Here is a 23022-nt window from a genome sequence, read left to right on the forward strand (position 1 = left end):
TAGGAGGCTGAAAACTGAAGTCAGAAGAAAACTTTGACATTGCTGGGTTAAAGATCAGTTAATTTGATTAACTTTCCCACAGTACATGTTTATCTGTACAGGTCTCTAAGGTCAGTGTCTCTCTGTGCACATACCAGTTTATAGCACACTCGTTATGTAGAAACTAAGCATATTTTCAGTATCTTCTTCCAGTGCAGATCGGATTTCCTTTATTTTTTATTTATTTCTCCATGATTTTTTTTCTCCCAGTTCTCAATAGCTCTGAGATTACTACTCTCCAAGACCCCTACCGGAGGCTGTTGGTAATAGTTCAGTAACTCAGGAAGAGTCACTTAGTATGTCTGCTGAACCATCAGAGAGGTCTGACCTTCCCCACTTAACAGGAATGTACTTTTGATCAGTTCTCCTTGTTTCAGTCAGAAATTTAAAACTGTGATGATGAAAGTGAGCATCTTTTTGAGGAACGGCAGTAAAGGACTTATTGAAACTGAACCTGCCTGTGAGAGGATAAGGTTTGTATTTAAAAATCAACTGATTAAATTTAATTTTTGCAGTAGCTAGGACTGGAGAAGTAGACTTCAGTTCTTCTCCTTGTTGGTGAGGATCCTACTCTCTTAATGTTAAGAGATTGACAGGAAAGTTAATCTCTAAAAGGTGTAAGAAAGAGCATATTAGTTTAATGTACCAGACTCCCGTGTGGATACTTTTATTCAGAAGCAGTCTGTGTTTGCCTCAGCTTCATCCTGAAGCTGTGTTACCTTACCCAAAGACCCTTGCAGCAATGCACCAGCTGTCTAGATATTCTTGAAGAAACAGAAGATATCAGAGAATGAGGAGAATTTCAAAGTTCCATACAGGTCTTGATTAAATCATACTACATAATTTGACAGTGCAAAATCTGGAGATCTCTTTCACTCTGGAATGATTCACCTTCCCAGAGTAACTCATGCTGGACCATGGCACTAAGGGCCAAGCCTGCTCATCATCTGAACATCTCTGAGGGTGGTGACTTCATCATCTCCCTGGGCAGTAAATTCCAAAGTTTAACAACGTTTTCCTGCTGGCCACATAACTCCTGATACATTTTCCAACCTGCCCCCATGACAGCCCAGAGGCTGAACACTACTGCAGCTGTGCAGCTTGTGGTAAAGTTACCAGCACTCACAAGATAACCTTTGTCCACTATGAATTACCTATAGTAGGAAGGAGCAAGACCACCAGCATAACTCTCCCTATGCACAGAGGGACTCCAAGTTTGAAAAGCTTCACAGAATTGGGAATTCTACCCTGAGTGAGGTGTCAGTAAGAGGATGTTATCAGGTTAACCCTTTTACCTTGAACCTTCAATGAATTATTCAGACCCTTCACATTTAATATTCATCCACATCACCTCAGTTGTCACTCAAGGGTCATTACTTCCTATCCATGTCCAATTTTATTTGTTCCTGAATCTTTCCCTCATATCTTTATTAAGTGGTTACCACAAGTGGCAGAGATGCACAGGGTCTCTTGCCAGCCCCATCCCTGAAGTGGTGATTGCTGCATCAGGCTGCTGGGAGTGTGATTTGTATGTTCATTCATTCTGTAGTGGTAGGCTATGAAATCTATTCTCAGAAAAAATACATCTTAGAATTGGCCATGATATTCAAGTTACTTAAGACTGAAGAGAAAAGCAAGCCAGGAAGGATAGGATGGAGCTCTGATCTTATTCCCTAATTACAGCCTTAAGATGGGGTGGCCTTGTCTAATATCCTGGCAAGTTCTTTCTTACCAGCCCTTCTGTCAGGTTCTTATCATTGCACTGTTCTAGATGCTTAAAACTAACACTGAGATATTTTCAGCTAGAATGGCCTTTGCTGTATGTTGAGAAAGAAGCAGATCTTGAACACCTCCTTAACAATATCCATGAAAGATCTCAACGTGTCTCTTCAGTAATCAGTTACAATAGACCCACACAAGTGGCCTTACTGAGTTGCTCGTACCAAGATGAATGTGAATAAGATGTAGTGAAAATGGAGATATAACCTTGCTGAACCAGACAACAGCTGGTTCAGGTGACAAATATAAACAAAAAAAATTACAGCTTTTACAGTTACATTAATTTTTCCCATACTCTATCCCAGACAGGCTGCAAATGCTCACTGTCAGTTCATTGTGGCATTTAAAAGAAAGCAGACAAAATTGATGAGTAGTAAAGTGTACCCAGAACCAGTTTACAGCTGCAATATATCATAACAATGCAGAGAGTTGAAAGCAGGACAAGATTTGCCTCCCCTGCCTGCAGAAAGAAATCTCCTCTGAAGATACCACAAGAACTGATGATTTTGTAGCCTTACAGTTCTTCCACTTCTGCTTCCAGACAGAAATAGCAAGTGCAGAAATTCACAAAAAGGCAGTGATGTTGGAGAAAAAAGTCTGATTGACCCCCACCAAAAGGGGTTTGATTTGATCCACTTTCAAAATATGAACAAAATTTTGCACTGAGTCAGACTTTGCATTGTCTGGAGTGTCCTTAATTTAATTGAGATGTGTGTTAGTGGTATATAGTGAGAAGGGAGATCTTACTGCACTGCAGCTTGTTCTCAGAAATAGCTTGCTGTGTAAAGGGATCCCTGTAGTAAAGGTTAAGTGTACTCTGTATATTATCTCTCTTTCCTTTTTTTTTCTTTTTCTTTTTTTTTTTTTTAACAAAAAAAAAAGAAGAAAGAGAAAAAGAAAAAAAAATGTTGTGAAAGTTTAAAAGTATGACCTCCAGAACCAGACATGCTGAGACTGGGCAATATTGAAGCTAGAAACAGAAGGGGTTGGATAAAAGGCTTTGTGATATGAATCTCTGTCTCTCCTGCCCTCAGCAGAAAGGCTTAAATATCTCCTTCTTGGACAAACAGATCAATACAAGCTTTTTAACATCTTCAATGAGAGCTCATTAATGCTCTCATGGTGTCCTCTTTTGTGCCCTGGTGACCTGGTGGGAGCCAGGGAAACTGAACTGCAGCTTAGTAATTATCACAGGAATAACACTTCATATCATCTCCTAGTGAAATGTGAATTGTTTTCCTAATTATTCAGGACAGCAGCGAGCAAAAGCGCAAACTAATTGAAAAGACATTATGATTTATTTGAGTATGTGAGATTGGACCTATTAGTTTGGGTTAAATGTTAACCAATAGAATATTTGCTATCTCTTTGAAGAGCTGAATGCTAGGAAAGTACAAGAACAGAAAACTCAATTTCATACAATTACTTCTTCATTATATGTAGTTTATGGGTTTTCTTTTGCCACTGGATGCAGCTGGACATTTCCCCTTTTAATGCTGGTATCCAGGCTGGGAGCAGGATTTTGAAATCCTTTGAGGATCTGAGTGGGGTGCAGAGTGACAAATTTTGCTAAGACAAATTGTGAAAGAAGTGGGAGATTTATATGACTGATATATCAAGTAATTGAATAAATAATGTTTTATTAGATTCAGTACCAGATGGGATTTTTTAAGGAAAGTCTTTTGTTTGTTTCATACAGACCTGTTACATGTCCACCTATTTTTTACATCAGTTTTAGTCTACAATTAATTTTCACATAAGTGTTTTTAAATCTTCCATAAAGTAGGGACAAAAAGAAATTTTCAGTTTATGATATTTCTCTTAAACTAAAAAAAGTACAGCATATGCACAAGAAGAAGAGATTATCAGAGTAACAAACGTCTAATGTAAAATAGTCTGGGAGGTTACTCACTGCATAGGTGTGACCTAGCATCCAAACTGACCTATTTGATTGAACTCCTGAGTGACAGGGGAAGAAAAGAGGCACTCAGACATTTTAGTGAAGTTGGATCTTCCATAAACACTGAAAATTAGAAAATCAGGTCCTCTGCCTATGTCTGATTTTGAGCCCTGGAAAACTAGAATACCCAGAATAATTCACTGCCTTTGAAAATTGGAGCCATGTAGTTGAAAATAGGTATTTAATTTATGTAAGAAGTTTGCTCTTTCAAGCACCTGTCTCAAACAGCTTCTTATTATCGACAATGTAGGTTGCCACAGTACCAAGCTATTACTACTGTATATTAGCCTGAAAATAACACTATACTCACAGAACTGGGAAAATTCTTTTCATTTTCACAAATAGTGTGTAATTTTTGGGGTGACCTATCTCTTAGCCAGGCATGTAATCAAGATAGTGCAAAGATACCAGATTTTTTTTTTTTTAATTAAAAAAAAAAGCACACACACACAAAAAGTCCCTGATCTATTTTAGTCACATATTATAATTCTGTTTTTAGTGCAAGAATTTAATTATACATATTTTCATCATTTCTCATATTCTGACATATTAATTAAGGATCCTCTAATTCAAATCCAGTGGCACTATTCGCCTATCCTGTAAAAATATTTTCCTGTTTTGGTAAAAATACAAAAACAATGAGGAAGGTAAAAGCAGCACCTCAGTTTGCTGCCTACATGCTGCTGTTTCTTCTTGTCATGAAAATAGCAGACTAATTATTTTATAAAGTGATAGATTCCCCCATCTGTACAGTGTTTGGTGGCACTAACACTTAATAAAATATACATGGGAAACCAGCAGTCTCCTGAAGGCTCCTGCACTGAAGTGTGTCTGTCTCTGATGGCAGAGCCACAAAAACAAGGTGAAAGTGCCTCATACTTTTACTATGATGACACATGGACTCCGTTCCCATTACACTGCCTTTGAAAACTTTGTTAGTGGGTAAGGTTAACGGACTCATAAGTCTTCTCAGCTCCTCCTTAAGACCCTCAGGAAAGGCATCACCTTGGGGCTATAGTAGGTGGCTAAGCTTGGTTTTTATTGTTTTTGTCATAATATATCTATTTTTTCAGCTGCGATTTCAAAGTATTACATCTTCAATATGCACAGGGGGATGCCAGCAGTAGCTAATACAATGATATGGCAGTAAACAGTGCACAACCTGTAGTCAGATAACTATCAAAATCAACGTTGCCATTCATGATTCAAACACACCAATATCTGTAGCTTCTCAGCCTTTAGAAGCAACTGCCCAGCACCAACTCCAGCCACTTGAGAGCAGGGCTGAATGGATGAGTTTGCCATAGAAAGTGAGACAGCTGGACCTGCCTCACACCACAAGCCATAACAGAGCCCAAACTCGTGTCATCAGCTGGGGTTGTGCTTCTGCACCATGAGCACAGCCTGAGGATGGTGTTCAGTCTGGGTGTGTGCTGTTCATCTGTTTCACGTTGGTTTGCATGGAGGAGGCAGGGAAGGGACAGGGGTGCAGCTTTCCTATTCAGACAATTACCCACTACCTTTACTGCTGTGGTACATGTCAAATTATATCCATGCTGGGCTCAAGTCAAACCACCTCAAAATGCACAAGGGGATGATGGGAGCAACAGTGAAAAGCAAGGGCTTTAGGACAGTCCTGAAACTAAACACAAAAATACTCTGAAGAGCCAAGAATATTTTGAAGGGGACAACAAGGCTCACATAAACACTGACACATGCACATAAGGGAGAGAACAGAATAGCCTTGGACTCTTCAGTACTGGCAGGTGAATTATGTCTGTAAAAGATGCTCAGACTATTATTAACATATACCTGATAAGTATGGCAGTGGGATCTCAAGGTCTCCACTGTAATCCTGCCTTCTTTTAATTCAAAGGAAAGTGTTGTACCTTAAAGCAATGCAGACATGCAACAATCATTTAGCTGTCCCTGGTTCCTGTCAGAGGGACATGAGCTGGTTGTGAATCATTCCCTCAAGAAATCTTGGTAATCTTGACTATTTTTGCATTTCTTAATATATTTTGATTTAAAGCCTAAATTAGACTTAAGCCAGCGATAGTGTGTCTTGAACCACTTTTGAAAATAAATGAGATATGCTGATGCCGAAATGTTGGTAAAAGGGGATTAGGAAGACTAGGCTGCTTTCCACCCCAGTGGCTTTGCGTTGCTATTAGGAGGGATGGATTAATATCAGATTTCTGGTATCTGGTTCCTCAGTGATACTGCTTAATTATCCAGATAAGTGATCAGAGTCAAAGCATGAGTGACAGCATAAATATAAAGAACATCATCTTATAATTTTTTGCCTTAAAAAACATGTATATTAGTTTTAGTATCATAAAGATACATTTTTAAAGTGCTCATTAAAGTTAAAATTTTAAGGAGTTTTTAGATACTCAGTCTAGGTTAGTCATCCTTTAAAAAGTTGCAGTTTAATTATTCATTGACAGGCACAGACAAGTGGTTCACACTGAAAGACTTCCTAAAACACTGGCCTGCTTATCCTTGCATTAAGCAGCTTCTTCCAGCCATTGCCCCATGTTCAATGATCTCATTTTCTTCCTTTTCATTCTCACTGCCCTATTGCAGAGACCTCACCCTTGCTGAAGGGTGTGGGCCACTGAGGCTGGAAACATCTGGTGTCCCTTCTCAGTCTGTTGAGGAGAGGTCCATGAATTCCCAGGTTGCTTCTCAGCTCTGATCTTCTTTACAGCTATGGTCTCTGTTGGCTGGTAATTTTATCCAGTAACACATTTGATATGTGTAAGTGTGTGAATGCACTTCTGTACTTTCAATGTAGACAAGTACTTGGACTGATCAGGATCTTGGGAGAAAAAGCTTTGGCACCTATAATTCATTCAAACAAAATTGCTTTGGCTGTGGTTTTTTGTCCCTTGCTTAGTCCTTTTTCAAGAATCTGAGATTGGTGTCAGACATGAGGCAAGGAGTTAAACATGATTTTAGTAAAACTTCCTACTGAAAATTTTTATGTGATCTATGCTTGCCCTTTCTAATTTGCCACCAGGGCAGGATTTCCAGATAACTTGAAATTAAAAGGTGGAGTAGAAATTTCTCTGTTGGGGGAGAATGATTTGCTCAGTAATTTAAGGACATGAAAGATAAAATATTTTGGCTGGAGCAGTTCCTCTGTTGTGCAAATAAGCAGGAAAGAGAACAAACTGTCTGTATTCACTAAGATTTAACAAACAAAGAAAAAGTCCCAGAAAAAATTTTAGGGGGGAAAAAAAACAGGAAAAATCTGCACATACTAGACAGACAAATCTGAATACAACCTAAATCAAGAACTAGAGTACTGTTTGCTTCCCCAAATGCCCAAAGTTCCTCAGCCATATATATTTTATACTTAATTTCCATATATATTTTATACTTAATTTCCATATATATTTTAGACTTCATTTGTTTCTAATAAGAATTGCACTCTTGTATTATGCACTGTAGTACACAGTAGGTAGATTTCATACTACAGAGCAAATATTTTTTGTTTTCTTTTCTGGTGTTCTGCATTTCAGACATTGCAACTACTGCAACTTCTACCTAGCCTTTTCCTCCAGTTCTTCTGGAGAAATCCAGATGAGGCTCCAATTCACACTTGCCCTCCACCATGGCAAGTGAATAATGATGCAAACGGGTGCTAAGAGAAAGCACTCATACAGGAAATGCCTCTCTTTTTTTTTCCTTTTTTGCCTCCTCCAGGAACAGTGCTTAAACCTGACATGGATTGCAGATGAAAAAAAAAGAGAATTGAAAGCTGTGGACTTGAAAACTCCACACATTTTGAAAGCAGTCTAGACTTCATACAGTTCATTCCTGTACTTATTGCTGTAGGTCTCATTTGACAATGACTCAGACATAGGAAAACTCGTCATACTTGTTCAAATTTGAGACTGCAGTGGGAGGAGGATTTTTTCTATGGGTCTAGCGCCTTCATTTCTGCAACTGAGATAAACTAGAGGCTCAAGAAAACATCTTCTGGAGTTTTGTTTTTAGTTGTGGTGGTTTGTGACTTTTTGGGGGTTTTTGTATGGTTTTGATGCTAACAGGAAAAAGACAATTTGAAATGATCCTTTTGTGTTGGACACACCATCATGTTAGTAACTAAACATAAGACAAAATGGAAAATCAAAATAGAATAGAGTTTCTGACAATGAACTACATGGGGTATTTTACTTTTTTTTCGGTGACATGCTTTTCTCCAAGGTTCATATCACCAAGACTCATCTCTTGCCAGAGGTTCCTTAATCGAGTAAGTCCGGTCAGCTGTTGTATTAGAGAAAGCCAAAGAAAAGCTCTCTAAAATGCTGTTATTTACTGACACTCACCTGAATTAATAGTATCATGGCATGGTATTAAAGACTCTTTAATGTGAGAGGTCACACATTAAGAAGAAGATGTGATTAGTCCTTGGCCATCCTCTGCCATTTATCCCACAGTGTTCTCTGGAGTGACTATTCATATGTCATAATTTATTGCAGCCAACTGTCATTCTCAGCTATACATGCTTTTCACCTCATACTACATTGTATTTTTTTCCTGGGGATAAAGCAATATAATGGTATTTCAAAATATGTGAACTTCGGTGTTAGGAAAATTGTATGTAAAGTGAAAAGGTCTCTGTTCAGTCCTTTCTATGGGTCAGCTCTGTGCTCTTCTTGGAACTTTTATGATGTCACCTTGTAAAGTATAGAAACTTTCCTAGATTTTCACAGATGCTGCAAGAGCTGATGTAGCTGACCAGGACACTTAAGTGCTCACAGTGCACATTCTTCATTCTCAGTAGTAGAAGAGCAGAGGATCCCTTGAGTACCTGTCCTCAAACACAAACACAAGACCATATGGCTTTAGCAGACTCCTGAGTCATCTGCTAATGCCACCCCCAAACAAAATGAAATAATAAATAATCAAAAAATTAAAGCAGCAAAATGTTGTCTAAATATTTCATACGCTTTCCTGGAAATAAACTGGTCCTGCCCCATCACACAAGAGAGATGGTGACCTTGGTAAATTTTCCCAACTGCAAAAAAGCCCCCCATACAGCTTAACTTGAAAATATTGTCATATGGACTGCTGGTAATCTCCCACTGGGCCATCCAAATCTTTCTCAGGCTATTTTAGATTGAGAATTTTTTTCACCTGAAAATTTATCAGACTCACTTGCAATTATCACTACCTGTCCTCGTTCCTAAGCCCTTGGAAGCGCAGGCTGACCAGAAGGAACCATCAGACCTCCAGTGTGTATCCAGTGGGAAGTAAGGTTGCGCATTTCTTGAAATGTAGTTTTCTCCATCCTACAGCTGTCCCCTTTAGTTAATCATCCTGGACCCATGAGAAATGCAATCTTCCTGGTCTTTCTGAAACAACCTCACCACTGGGCCTGGGAATACCCAGCCGAGCTTACAATATTTGCATCTCTCTACATAAAATAAATAATGCCAGAACACAAGTCTGAGCATTGTCCTGTTTAATCTGAGCTACATACTTGTTAACATTCTTCTTGGAGAAGGATCTCTAAAATATCTAGACATCAAAATATCATATAGTACAGGATATGGGAGGCACAAGGTTAGCAGAAACTGTACATTTCTGTGTCACCCATTTATTCTACTTTACATCTAGTTTACTATATTACATTTGCAAGACAGGTTCTGGATTTTATCAATTTTGTCTCAATTTTAGAAGCACCCAGAATCAGAAAAGAGCATTTCCTGTCTGATGGATAAGTTAAGACTTAAACCTCACTTCACATAAATAAAAACAAGAAAATGCATAAACTTATTAACTGCAGTATTTTTCAATCATCAGTGAAAGTAGATATAAAGAACAAACAAAATTTATGTCAATTTTATTGCCTTGGCCACTAATATGAAACATGAGTATTGAAACATTACCCAGTGAGTATGTTTTGTATGCAAGCACCTTGTGCTCAACTTTATTAACACCATCTACATTGATTTTGCTGTGCATATACTCTGACATATTCAATACACAGATACAAAAACTACCCTAATAATATCACAAGTATATAATACAAACAAGGGGACACACTGTTAAAGGCGGTCTCATCACAGAAATATTGTCCCAGTATTAGCCACCCGTGAAGCTAAAGATTAAATACATTATTTTTTCCTGAGCACACCAGCTACAAAAGAAGACAATTTCACCCATAAGTTATACAGCTGTTTGTGTCAATGATAATTTAACTAAGGCCAGGAAATAGAAGGAACGTTTTCAAGAATTATTACACAATACTTTTCTCAGTTTATTTTGAGCTGTGTCTGACTCATCAGAATGCTATTTTTTGAATAGTTTGAAGGGTTGTTAAAGTTTCAGCTAAATAACAAGGCTTACTTCACCAGGTGAAACTCTGTTTTTATGTTGTTTTCATTCAGTTTTGTTGGAATATTTATTTATTCTTTTTTTTACACTCAACATCAAAATTTCTTGTCTGAAATTTTAAGCAGTCACATATTCTAGAGAAAAGGCACGTGCCAAATTGTATTGCCTCAAAACCTAGACTGCCCATAAAGTTTTTGTCAACAGAAGCATCAATAAGATTTGGGTAGAGCCTATGCTTCTACAATAATTCAAAGATTTGACAAGGGCCCAGTGCTGAAGCAAGGCATTAAGGTGTCTAGCAGAAAAATGGAAGAGTCACTCTCGATTTCCCTTACAATAATTTACAGCCCAGATTTTTTCCCGACCTTACCTCTTATTTTGTGGCTGTTGTTTTCAGAATTCATATCCTGTGCAGTTACTATTCTCAGATACAGCAAAACAGTATTTCAGTCTCAAGAACTATTTGTGTAGCAACTTTCACAAGCCTTCAAAGAACTTTAAACCAAAACATAGACAGATCCATGAAAGTCTGATAAGAAAAGAGTACTTCTTTTTTCCTTCTCTCTCCTGGAGAATTTAGGGTGTCAGGAAGTGTCAGAAATATTTTAGTAGAGGCAGGATTCCTTCACACAGCAGTACTCAGCCTCTGCAAAAAAGGCATTAAAAATGTTACAAATTCTGATCTCTCAATAAATGTTTCTTTTTTTTTTTTTTTTGGTAACAGATTCACACATTAAACTTAGATCTGGGGCTGATGTAAAATCCATTTAGCTTCATTGAGGTTAATGAACCGAAGATGATATACACCCGCTGAGAATCTGCCTATGTGTGTGATCAGTTACAATGCTATTTGTTTTTATTGGCTTAGCCATTGATGTACTACTAGGTGGCTCTGAGATTTTTTAATCAATAAGAGTTAGCATACTTGAAAACTATGCTTCTGTGAAAGTAATGCCTAAAAAAGGCTCTCTTGAAACTAGATTTCCTTTGAGATGGAGGTATGGTTATATACTGCAAAAATCAGAAGATTTTAAACTGAATTTTCTGCTAAATAAGTGAGTCAGCACACATTTATTCTCTATGAGAAACAGTAGAAAATTTGAAAAATGAGTGCATCTTTCACCCCTCATAAGGGGTTATCTTGCAGTAGGGGAATACAAAGAGGAAAGAAATATCTCATGCACACAAGATTTAAAAAAAGCATAAATTCCACTTTATAAATAAATGCAAAACAGTATTAAAAAAAGCAACACATTATGAATAGACACCTTTGGAAATAAATTTCAGAAGCCTCCAGAGAGCTTGAGAAAATAACTAGCTTGCACAGCATTAAGTGGAAGGAGTTCCCCTAAGGGAATCAAGGGATCAGAGATACCCTGTCTTGGTTAGTCTTTGATAAGTTTGCATCTGTGTCTTTTACACACTGCTGGTAATAAGCTGAGAGATGCAGTGTTACATGGAGGAAATTGGCAAAATTGTTTCTTAGGTTGAGAATACTAAAAATTATTGATTTTATTGGAATTATATTAGGACAATTTCACACTCTATTAAAAATGCACAAGGGGAAATGGATTCAGGGTTTGCTTTCTCCCCTTTTGGTGACCTCATTGTGTAGCCTTGAACAGAAGTGTTCAAAACTGCTTCAATCACAAAATGAATCTGTGCTGACGAAACTAAACATAAACCACCCCTCTTTGCTGATTTCTATGAATAGTTTTTGACAGACCTAGAGAAACATCACTGAGTTTCTTAAATATGCTTAAAATAGAGCAGGATATGTCAGCACATTTTTGTAAGTCAAAAAGTTAGTAATTCTTGTGGGTAGATGAATAGTGCAGGATTCATCTCACCCAGCATCAGCCATGAACAGAGAATATTTATCTCTAAGACAGTCAGCATAGAGTCCATTTTGTCAGTAGAGCTTTACAAGAACTTTAAAGGCATGAGTCATTTGACTTATTTCAGAGGTCTATCTTTTAATGAGATACACTGCTCAGAAAAATACGTTTCATTCTGTTGACTACAGGGGAAGCTTGTACTGATTAACTCAAACATATTTTAGGTATCCATGTTTGGCTAGATGAATATCACTTCATAAGACTGGAAAATAAAACTCTTCTCTGCAACTGACCATAGTTTGTGAGATATTTATAACTGTCAAAGCAATTACCTTTTTATTAAAGTCTGTGATTTTATATATATATATATATATATGTTTGGGTTTTTTTAAGTGTAGTAACCATTTGATCAATTCTCCTTCTGGCTTCCTTTTATACCAGAAATTAGTGACAGAGGTCGATTTCAAGAAGCAAATCAGACTCGATACCATGCCTACAACTGCATAAAGCCCAAGACCAAAACATGATTCAAATCTAACCAGGCAAATCTATGTACCTGATTCTGAGGAACTGGAATACAAGAAGTCAGAGATTTAAGGCATTTGGTATACTAATAAATAAAAAACTCATAGCATTTATATGAGTTAATAATCCCCAAAATTTGCCCTTCTGAAATACTGGGCTGCAAAACTCTAAAATTGAACAAAATCCACTGAAAATATATATATATAGAGAAAAAAATGTTGCAAATAAAATTTTCACACCACTGGACTCTTCTTTTGAATATCTCCACATACTGCTTCATATAAGGAATTAGTATGACTTGAATTGTCTCTCCTTTTCATTGGCATAAATCAGTAGTGACACAATACTTTGTGGAAAAATAAACCATTGTTAGAGCTCTTGTAAATTACTTGATGCTACATAATTCTTGTAGGAAATGAGAATTCATGGGAGACAAATTCTGCAAAACATGTCTAATGTGAGGAAGTGTCACCTAAAAAAATATAATGATACATTACAATAAAATTGGAAAATTCCATTTTGACCACTACTGTTAGTTGTCATCTAGAACTACTGTTGCATTGTGATTAAAAATAATTTAAAATAAGAAAACAAGCAATCTGATTTAATCAAAACATGGCAATTAAACAAGAACTTTTTCTAATGCACAAAATTTGAAAGCATTTGAAAGCATTGATTTTGTTTATTTTGTGTAAGAGAAAAAGAAAAACAATTCTTATTTTTAAACAAAAATATCACTCTTCTTTCTACCTTGTTAACAACACCAATCTATAGCGAATGAGAGAAAAATCACACACCTAGGAAGCCAGGAAGTCATTTAAACCCATACCCCTAAAGACCTAATTTTTATGGCTCTAATTCCCATAAAACATTTCAATGTGACATAATTTATTTAGAAGCTAGGAACTTCATAAGGACAGCGAAACTAGAAGTATGTAGAAAAGACATGAAAAATGAAACCTCTACAGAAGCCTAAGCATGTTAATAACATATTCCTGTAATAACTGGAGAAAAACACAATATGCACAGTATGTTTTGCATGAATTATTTATTTTACTTATATACATATACTAGTGCATGAAAAAAATTCTTCCTAAATAATTTTGTTGTTAATAGGGAAATAGCACAGCATATATTTTGGAAATCTCTTTCAAAGTCACAGAGGCCACTTTATTCACCTGCAGAATTCAAAATAACTGAAAATGGTGGTACACAAAAAATAGAAATATTTGCATGTGACAAGCTTATAATGTGACCCAACACTATCTGACTGAAGTTAAGAATTAGTGGGCACACAGTGAACACAAAAGCACAGGAATCTGCCTCGCACTCCCCTCCCTGTGACTCGTTATCAGAGGAAGATCTTAGCGACACACAGAAACAGTGTTTTTCATTGACTTATCAGGGACTGAATTTCAGTTCTGAAATTTCAAAGATATCCAAGACAAGTGTTAATAATATATCAGAACATAAATAGGCTTAACAGACGGTACCTCCACCTTCCTGCTTTCCATTATCTACCACCATATTTTGCCCTAATTCAAATACTTGTCTTATGTAAAGACAGAGCTTCCAGTGAAAAACAGCAAAGCTATCACAATAGTATCAGTAAATTTTTTAATGAGACCAGATGGGAAAAAATACTTGGAGGTGGACAAATTGGGGTATCACTCTCCTGGGCTTGTGGCAGGAGCTAGAGGGGCACTGACAAGAGCCTTTACTACCTTTGACAGCTGCCCGATTAAGCTTAATCAGCCTTGGATGCATTCCCCTCTGATTTTGTCCTTTATTAGCCCCCTTAAAAGTCATCAGAGACACTGAACTTACAGGAGCTGCTCATCTGCTGGAGCTGCAAGCTCTACACATGTATCTCATATTCTGCTTGCACCTCTCCTTACTGTAAGAAAATTATTATAATGATGGAAAAGGGAGGTAAACTTGTTATAAACTCACTGCAGACATATTTATTTCCATTTCAAATACAAAGAGTATGTCTAAGATGTATTGTCCCAGTTTCAGGTGCATTAGGTTTCTGCAACATGGCAAACAATTTAAAAATAACATATACAAAGAGAAATGCAAAATACCCGTGCATTTTATGCACTGTCTCTAATTATTATTCTATTGTATAATAAATGTTATTTGGGAATCTTGAACCAATACTGAAGAATGTTTAGGTTTTTAATGACAATTTTTAAAGATTTAAGCAATATCTTTACCAATGTATTTATACAACCCTAGTAAATGTAGTCAATGATAACAAAATAACAATTATGGAGGAAAGCCTTTCCTAATGTTTTATCTCATAGGCCATTCTTGCCAAACAAAGGAGCTGAAATTACCTAGTTATGTGAGTTCTTTCCCTTCTGCATCCTGACAAGGATCTACAGGCCCTAAAGGAACCTGGATCGAGCATTTTCTTCCCTGGAGAAAAATTATTAACACTAATCCTTGTCTTTGAACACAGCAACCTTTTGATTGGTGTAATTGAGCTACATTACCTCACTTTTCTACTTCTGTCACAGCATCCTATAGATGTAGCACAACTGAATTCATGAGCCTCATACAGAAAGGGTCAGAGTATTAATATGGTAATAGTGTGCTGGCTTGCAAATTATGGTTTTTTTATAAAGTCTCAGTTAATTACATTGCAAGGTTTTGAAGCCAGACTGAATTTTACTCCTGTAAATTTGCAATGCTAAGTGTCTTTAAGTAGACAAACTGAGAGAATTTCATAAGAATTTGGATAAAATACTTGGACCTGATTTTTACAAGAGACATCTGGTTTTATAGATGCCAAATCTTATGTGCATGACTAGCAGTTACATGCCTGAACATGGAAAATGAAACATACTTCCTTCTTTTCTTTTCATATCACATGCTGAAAAGAAAAAAAAAAACAAAAAATATAGGAAGGACTTAAATTGTCTGTCACTTTCCAGCCTAGGCCATTGTGTTATAAGTCAATCCATCTGAAACTACTCATCAGTTCTCTCAAGCAATTTTAGACAGTGATAAAAATTATTAATAAACATTGGGATTATGTCCACTGCACTGATGGGATATGGAAAAAAGTTTGAACAGCAGTTTCTAGATATCTCATTAAAACTGAAAAATAATATAAGAATATAACATTCAAAGTCCTCTTAATCTAATAATGTCCCAAAGGCAATTGAGGACTTTTCAATCTCCATTTATCTGGAGACTCCTGATTGTCATGTTAGCCAGCTTTGAGGAGAATTTTGTGCCATGGAAATTATAAGGGCATCTCAGATGAGGAAAAAATTTAGGCTGGACAGGGTTTTCAGTAATCAGATGCTAGTGCAAAACCTCCATGCCCACAGCTGGAGCGTTAGAACTGGATGATCTTTAGAAGTCCTTTCCATTCTGTGACTCTGTGAAACAAATGTGCTTGGGGGAAATGACCAATGCTGAGAATTAAGAAAAAAAGAAGTTATGTAGGAAATCTGGAGCAGGGGTTTCCCACCAATCTATTCTGAAAGTAACAAAACCACTTCTAATGTAAGATAGCTTCATTCAGAGTCATACATTTATGGAATGTGAAACCTCTTTGATTAGAATCTAACCCCACACACTCTTGATAGAGAAAATCTCTTTGTGACTGTGGTGTCAAAAGAACTTCTAAAATCATTTACCTTTCTCCCAGACAATCTTCTCCTTTCATCGCTGTTTTTCAAATTACCACTGAAGGAAATACCCAGAAATGGGGAAAGAAGAAACTGGAGATGCTTCTGGATTTGTCTCTCATGAAAGGGAAGTCAGGATTCCTATGGCTGCACACAAGAAAATAGGAGCTCAGTTTAGCCCTTTCTCCAGGTGATGCAGGTAATACAAATTTATGTTCCTAAAAGCAGGGATGGAAAATCTCATGGTTCCTGGTGAGAAGCTGAACTACAGATCTGTCTGTCCTTACTCTACCAGAGAGCTCTGCTATGACCTGAGACAGGCCATGTTTCATGGGGTTGGTCTCATCTAACATTAAAGATCTGCAGTACAGACACCTGAGGCAGCTACCCATGTACCTTCTAGTGTCAAGTGAGAAAAACAGGCATCTTTAGGGAGTATTTTTTTTTTTTTCATCTAGCTGGATTTCTTCTTCACGAGAAGCTATGCTGTGTAAGTTACAGAAGAACTCAGACTGCTTCCACCACTGGATTTTCTGTATTTGGGCCTTTTCCTATGCTTTTACCTGACTTTGCTATTTGGATTCTCTTCACAAAAAGATGAGTGCACCAAGATGCAGGTGGTTTGCACAAGGTCAGATTAGCTGTTTCCTCTATTCAGCTGGAGGGGAGGTGACAAATATACTACCTGAAAGCCAGCAAAAATTTTAATTTGTGTTCATTTTCAAATAAATTGGAGAATGGAAAAGAAATATTTTCTGATTTTGGCTTGTGTAGAAGTAAGAATATGTTTATTTCCAACATATAGTACAGCAGGGACTCGACTGTAATTCAGTTCCTCGGGCTGTGGAACGAAATAATATTACTTTAAGACATGTTGGTCTATGGCCACCACTTAATATTTCTGTATCAAGGGAATTCAAAATATTAAATCAATCATTCCATTCAGTATTTCAAATAGTGAAAGCCTTACTTTTGCTACATCCTTCGATTCTGGAATGTCCTCATAATGACAGAGTTCCAGCTATTCTAAACTGTTTAGAGAGGGCTTTTGTTATCTACAGGGTTATATGTTGGCATTAGTGATAAGGCCACAACTGAATATAAGATGTTGTATAAAATTTAGAACAGATCCTCAGAAATATCTCTGAGCTACTAGTTCTGAGACTTAAAAGAGTTTATACTGTTCCATGTAGGAGTCTGAAAAGAAATTGAGTCTTCTTTGTCCTTTGTTTCCCATCCCAACTTTGACCTAGCTAATGCGTACAAACTGGAACTCAAACTTCAGTTTGCCTAAAAGTGTTTGTATAGTAGCTGGCTCAAGAAGGCCAGAGCACTCATTCTTCACCTCTCTTGCAGTCATAACTGCTTCTGAAAATCTGTCAAAGGACCTACTACTGAATGGAGGTGAAGTACCAGTGAATGAACACCATGATGTAGTGTATATACTTACAAGTCACTCAACTATTGAAATTAGATTACTGGAATATAAAATGCAGCTCTATCAAGCCCTAGCTGCAAAGGTTTCCTTTTATCATATGATATTGAGCAATCATGGGAGATGGTCAAAAAGTTTTTCACTCACACCTGGGCACCCTCACCTTAGAGGTTCCTGCCACCATGCAGTAACATGCCAGCTGATCTCATAGCAGACACTAATTCCACACAGTGGAAGCCAGGACAAGAGTACATCTTTAAAAATGCAACATCTGTGGGGCATCTTTCTGTGGATGCTAGGTCTGAAAGAAACAGAAGGCACGGACAAAAGTAGGAACATCTGCAGCTGATGGAAAACTATTCCTCCTTGTGAATATCAGCCTATGTTGTGAAAAAATACTTTCCTCACTGGTAGCATATATTTTAATAGATGATTTTCTGCTCTGCACAGCCTTTAAAAAGCATATCAAAACCAATAGTCAATGACTTTTTATCATGTGCTAATCTAGGCTGGTGGTTTTAGTGGTCTTACTGATTTGTAGTGTCAGCTAACTGCTAAGCAAAAGCTGTACCTGGTAAGTGTCAGTTTTCTCACCACAGCTTATCTGCTGGAAGACCTGATGAAACTTTGTTGAGGGGCAATACGTGGAGAGATATCAGGCTGTCCCATTGTTCCAACCTGGCTGTGGTGGTGACAGGCCTGGGTGCACCCTATTTGCCCATATAATGATTATGCCCTACTGCCACAACACCCTGACAAGTAGTGTGGTAGTGAACAGATTGTCACTCGTTTTAGAACAGATATAAAAACCTGAACCATGCTATCTGCTAGGATAAAATGTCTGGAAGAAGCAGGGATATGTTTTTCATGAAGAAAAGAATTTCTATATTTGACTATACAGGCAGATTAATACATGGATCAAGTGAAGGGTTCAGATCCAGAGTTGGATATAAAGATAGCACAGGTTGTTTTGGTGATGCAGTGTCAGGGTGCTCTCTGGTGTACACTATGTGCTGTTTCCATCCTCACATACAGATCAAAAGGTAATGTAATACAGGGGTGCAGAATTAAGCAAAATGCACTCTGAAAGGATAGCAAGTCTCAGGTAAGGCAGTATGTTCATGTGCACCATTCTGTTTGTATATATGAGCCCCATTCTGCACACTTGGTATCAGCAGCTCTTATGCATCGGAATAGCTGTAATGCCACAAGCTCTGCTTCTGTGGATAGCTGTTATATGGGCAAAACAAAGCCATTTGTCTGTGAACATTTTGATAGCATTACCCCACAGTGTGGGGCCCGAGCATCTACAGTTTCAAACTGCCATTCAGTCTCAATATATCATATGCCAGCACTTGTTTGTCTAAACACATCATTCAAGAAAACACATTAGTGTTTTTAGTCAATTATCTATTCCATTTGTTTTCTTATCTGCATGTGCTTTTGAATGGTTATCTTAGCTTGCTACTGTGCTTCTGTGAGGTGTGTCCAACACTTAGAACACTATTTCTCATGTTCACTGAAGCAGAGAAAAAAAGAGTTGAAATCAGCAGCAATTCATTCAGCATGCATGTTTGGATCTGAGTCTTCCAATCTTTTGTAATAAAAATTCCCAGGAAATCAGAGACTGCCTTTACTGAGTCTAAAAGCCATGTAGGATCAGGGATCATTAAGGATCAGGCCCAAAATGAATACTTTAGTGGCTGTGCAGGTGTACTGAAAATAACTTGGTGCTTAGAGATTTCCTACTAGTACTGGTATGACTGATGATTGGTATGTAATTTTGTGAAAAAACAGAACTTTGTCTGTGAATAGAACGTCTTCAATCTTGAAGTCAATGTCAGATTTTCCCAAGTTCATAGAAAAAAGGGCTGAAAGGACTTCTTCCGCCATGTAGTCTAGCAGCTTGCAACACTGCTGATTTATTTCCCCTCGATGTTAGCAAGAGCAGAACTGCAGGCAGATAGAGGTCAGCCCTAAGATTTAAGTTTCTGCAGGACTCTCTTATCGTTCTTGTAGAAATTGGCTCTGAAGTGCCACAAAAACACAGGAGTTCTTGTTCTTTCCACTGTTCAACAGGCTCCAAGGAGTGAATACCACATCCTCTTCATTCAAGATCTCAGGATGGATTTGAACTGAAGCTGCTGAGGTGAAAGAGCTTGACAAGGCATACTGCTGCCTTCCTCTAAACAGCTGGAATAGCGTCAAAAATCTTTCATTCTATGCATCTCTGCCACACTTTATTCTGGAAGAAAACACAGCACTGTCTAGTGAGACGTATTTTTTAAGATAATAGCAAAGTATGTCTAATTCAAACCAACTGAACTAATTGGACAAAAAAGGATGCAAACAACCCAGCCTACCAGACTGTATTTAAAACAATTGTTATCAATCAATAAATCCTGCTGGATTGTTTGATTTCATTAAAGATGTATTTGTTACTAAGCAGCTGGCACCCAAACAGCTGCTTTAAATACAGAGATATTTTTCCTACTCTATTTTATCATGGTCTTTATTATTTTATTTGCACATTTTCAGAGACAATGACTACTGAATAGAATCAAAATGCAGATAAGCCTATCTCATCCTTGTCTGAGCATGTGGTGGGTCAGGGGAATGCATAGGAGAAATGACAGCCTGCTTCCCTTTCTACTATCCCTGAACATTATCTTTCAGGCTTTCAACAGTCAGTCATGAGTATAAAACCAAGCCTGAAACTGGCTCACTGATTAAATAATAAACTAAAGATATCACAGCTTCCTTTCAAAGCCCTGAATTTGGCTTTCTGTGAATACTGACCTGAACATTCACATCCATCGAGCGGAGTGGTCACAAAATGAGGGCTCCCTGGTGTTATAATAGTGCTTCACAGTGGAGTTAGTTCCTTTTAAAGACCACTTTAAAGTATATTTAAACTGAGCCCTACTCAGATGAAATATCTACCCCATTATATAACACATATAATGAAGAGTTTTTGTGTTACATTTTGACAGCAAACCAGGTAGCCTTCCCTTGCAGCTATGTTGTCACCAAGCAAGAGCATTAGCAACTAAAGCATGGTAGCTTTTACAAGGGAAAGCAAAATCAGATAATGAAACAGCCACAAATTTTACACCAGTCCCAGGATCACATGATTCCATTCAGCTGAGCCAAATTCCAGAGAGTAATGTGGAATCAAGATAAACCTAGATTTCTAGATTTTCTTGATCTCCAGTCAAATTTAGCCTCGCTGTGGCCATTGTGGTGCTCTCAGTCCTGCACTCACCTGCTCAAGTAGGAGGACAGTCAGCAGGAAGACCAAGGTGGCATTCCCTGCCAGCAGTCTGACAGCATGTTTTGGGCATAGAAATGTTTGTTTGTATCCCTTCCTCATGTCCCAGTAGAGCTGTGCTTTGGGGCTACAGATATGTTTGCAGCACTGTTGGCATGACAAGGGAGAAAGATGTCTTTTGCTGTCATTACTACTAATGGTTGCAGAGGACTTTATTTCAAATTTGAAATCCTTATTTCACCTCAGAACTTCACTAATCTCATATCTTCCTCTGTTTCCATGGTGTTCATATTTGTCTGCAATGCACATCCATCATCCTCAGCTAGGTTGTTCATGGTCTAGAGTTTATTTTCTCTTCAAGTGGCTAAGACTGGGTGTGTATGGGCCTCTTCCAGGGGAGCCCCAGCTGTTTTCCTCAGTGGTGTTCCCAAACAGTCCAGCAGCTGGGAAAACAAGCAAGGTTCTCAGTCAGTATGAAGTCACAGTCATGGCATTCAGAGTATAAAATGAAGGAAGGTAGTTCTTCTTAAATTAATTAATTTTTTGGATTGCAGAAATTATGTAAAGCAAAACCAGGAATGGTTAGCTAGCAAATAAAAACCGAAAAACCAGTCACAATGAGCCTTGGCACAGTCAGGTGATCTGGATAAATCCATAGTGGCCAATGGCCAATATGGCCAATGGGGTTCAGGTGACATAGATAAGCACTTTACTGAAGTTGTGAGGTACTTGGATCAAGGGGTTTAATTAGGTGCATGTTCTATGATCAGCACAAGCAGTCGAAATCTCAAACTAAACCCAAATTAGAGTGATCTCTCCTTGAAGACAAAAAAAGAACCGAACCACATTGATGCTGACTTATTTTAACTTCCCTTTGAATTTTATGAGGCAGATCCTGAACTGACGTCATTAGAGCTATGCTGATGTGCACGACCCCAATCCAAACAAAACTGAATGCCTAATTACAGAAACATCACACAGCACTTTATTCTTGTAACATTTTAGACTCTTTGACAATCGGGTGGTAGCAAGAACCTCCTAAGAATAAAGCTTGTCTGTCAAGCTTGCTTCTAGACCAAAGGAGTTTGCATAAACACACAAAGTTTTTAGACTCGCATTGCAAACATTTTAAGTCTGCCCAACACTAATTATCTGTCACATGTCAACCTATGGCCATGCAGGTTCTTTGCAGAGAGCGACAAGAAAAAGGAAGCAGTAGGTATTTTTTTAATATCCATCTATTCCTCTGTAGTTTGAAAAAATAAAAATCCTATTTTAGACAGGCAAAATGTTTCAATGGAACTTTAGATTCATCCTAACATCTTAGGCCCTGCTGTGTTGACCCTCCTCCCCTCTCCCTCTGCTCTCTGCAGAATTTGTATGCAAAATCCACGAAAAGATTTTGGAACAGGCCATACATCCAAAAGCTTTTGACAAGGAACAGGGACTACTTGAAAGAAAAGGTCTTCTGAAGCAGCTTTTCTTTTCTTCTCTCCCCTTTTTCCCCCTGAATTCATGCACCTCTTAACGACTTCACTGGTACTTTAGCCTGTGTGGGCTTCGTCCAGCACAATAAATGAAAGACTGCAAACTCTCTGTGTTTAAGATGCTGATGGAAGGGAGAGGCTATGTATGCCAAAAAAGAGCCTGTCTTGCTTAGGAAGCATGTACTATAGCCGACGCTTATTAGTTCTTGTTATGAACATATTTTCACAATAAAACACACATCTAACATAAAACTTTGGGCCAGATGTTTGCAAGCAAAGTCGTCAGTGATAATTCCGTTCTGTGAAACCTGAGTAAGAGTGACTTTCAGCAAGAATTGGAAGAATGGGCTTTTCACATATTCACACAGATTAAGTAGGGCATGTAGAATTAAGACTGGGCATCTGCCCAGATCAGTTTCAGGCAGCTGATTGTTACATCTTAATCCTTCAATATCCCACCCATTACTTGCAATGTGCATCAGAAAGTTTAGATGTGTCTAAAAAGATCATAATACCTATGTGCAAATGTTAGGTCTATTGCCCCAGCTCAGTAAATCAGCAGAAGATGATGAAAGAACAGAAGAAATTTTCATGCATTATGTGTTATTCCTGGCTGATTTGGAAAATGGATCAGCCTTTTCTACAGCCTCCTAAATTGTCTGTACTTTGCCTGCCCCATAACATCCC

General features: G+C 37.8%; 1 long non-coding RNA gene across 1 annotated transcript; it reads right to left on the bottom strand.

The window, feature by feature from the left end:
* Window positions 1–10662: 10662 nt before the first annotated feature.
* Window positions 10663–17872, bottom strand: LOC116998248. Its single transcript, XR_004418343.1, has 4 exons — window positions 17741–17872; window positions 16539–16541; window positions 16152–16289; window positions 10663–10778 (listed from the first exon to the last, which is right to left on the bottom strand). It is a non-coding gene; the product is annotated as an uncharacterized LOC116998248 (long non-coding RNA).
* Between the last annotated feature and the right edge of the window lie 5150 nt (window positions 17873–23022).

Source organism: Catharus ustulatus, chromosome 6 (genome assembly GCF_009819885.2).
Source record: "Catharus ustulatus isolate bCatUst1 chromosome 6, bCatUst1.pri.v2, whole genome shotgun sequence".
In the NCBI taxonomy this organism is placed as follows: domain Eukaryota; kingdom Metazoa; phylum Chordata; class Aves; order Passeriformes; family Turdidae; genus Catharus; species Catharus ustulatus.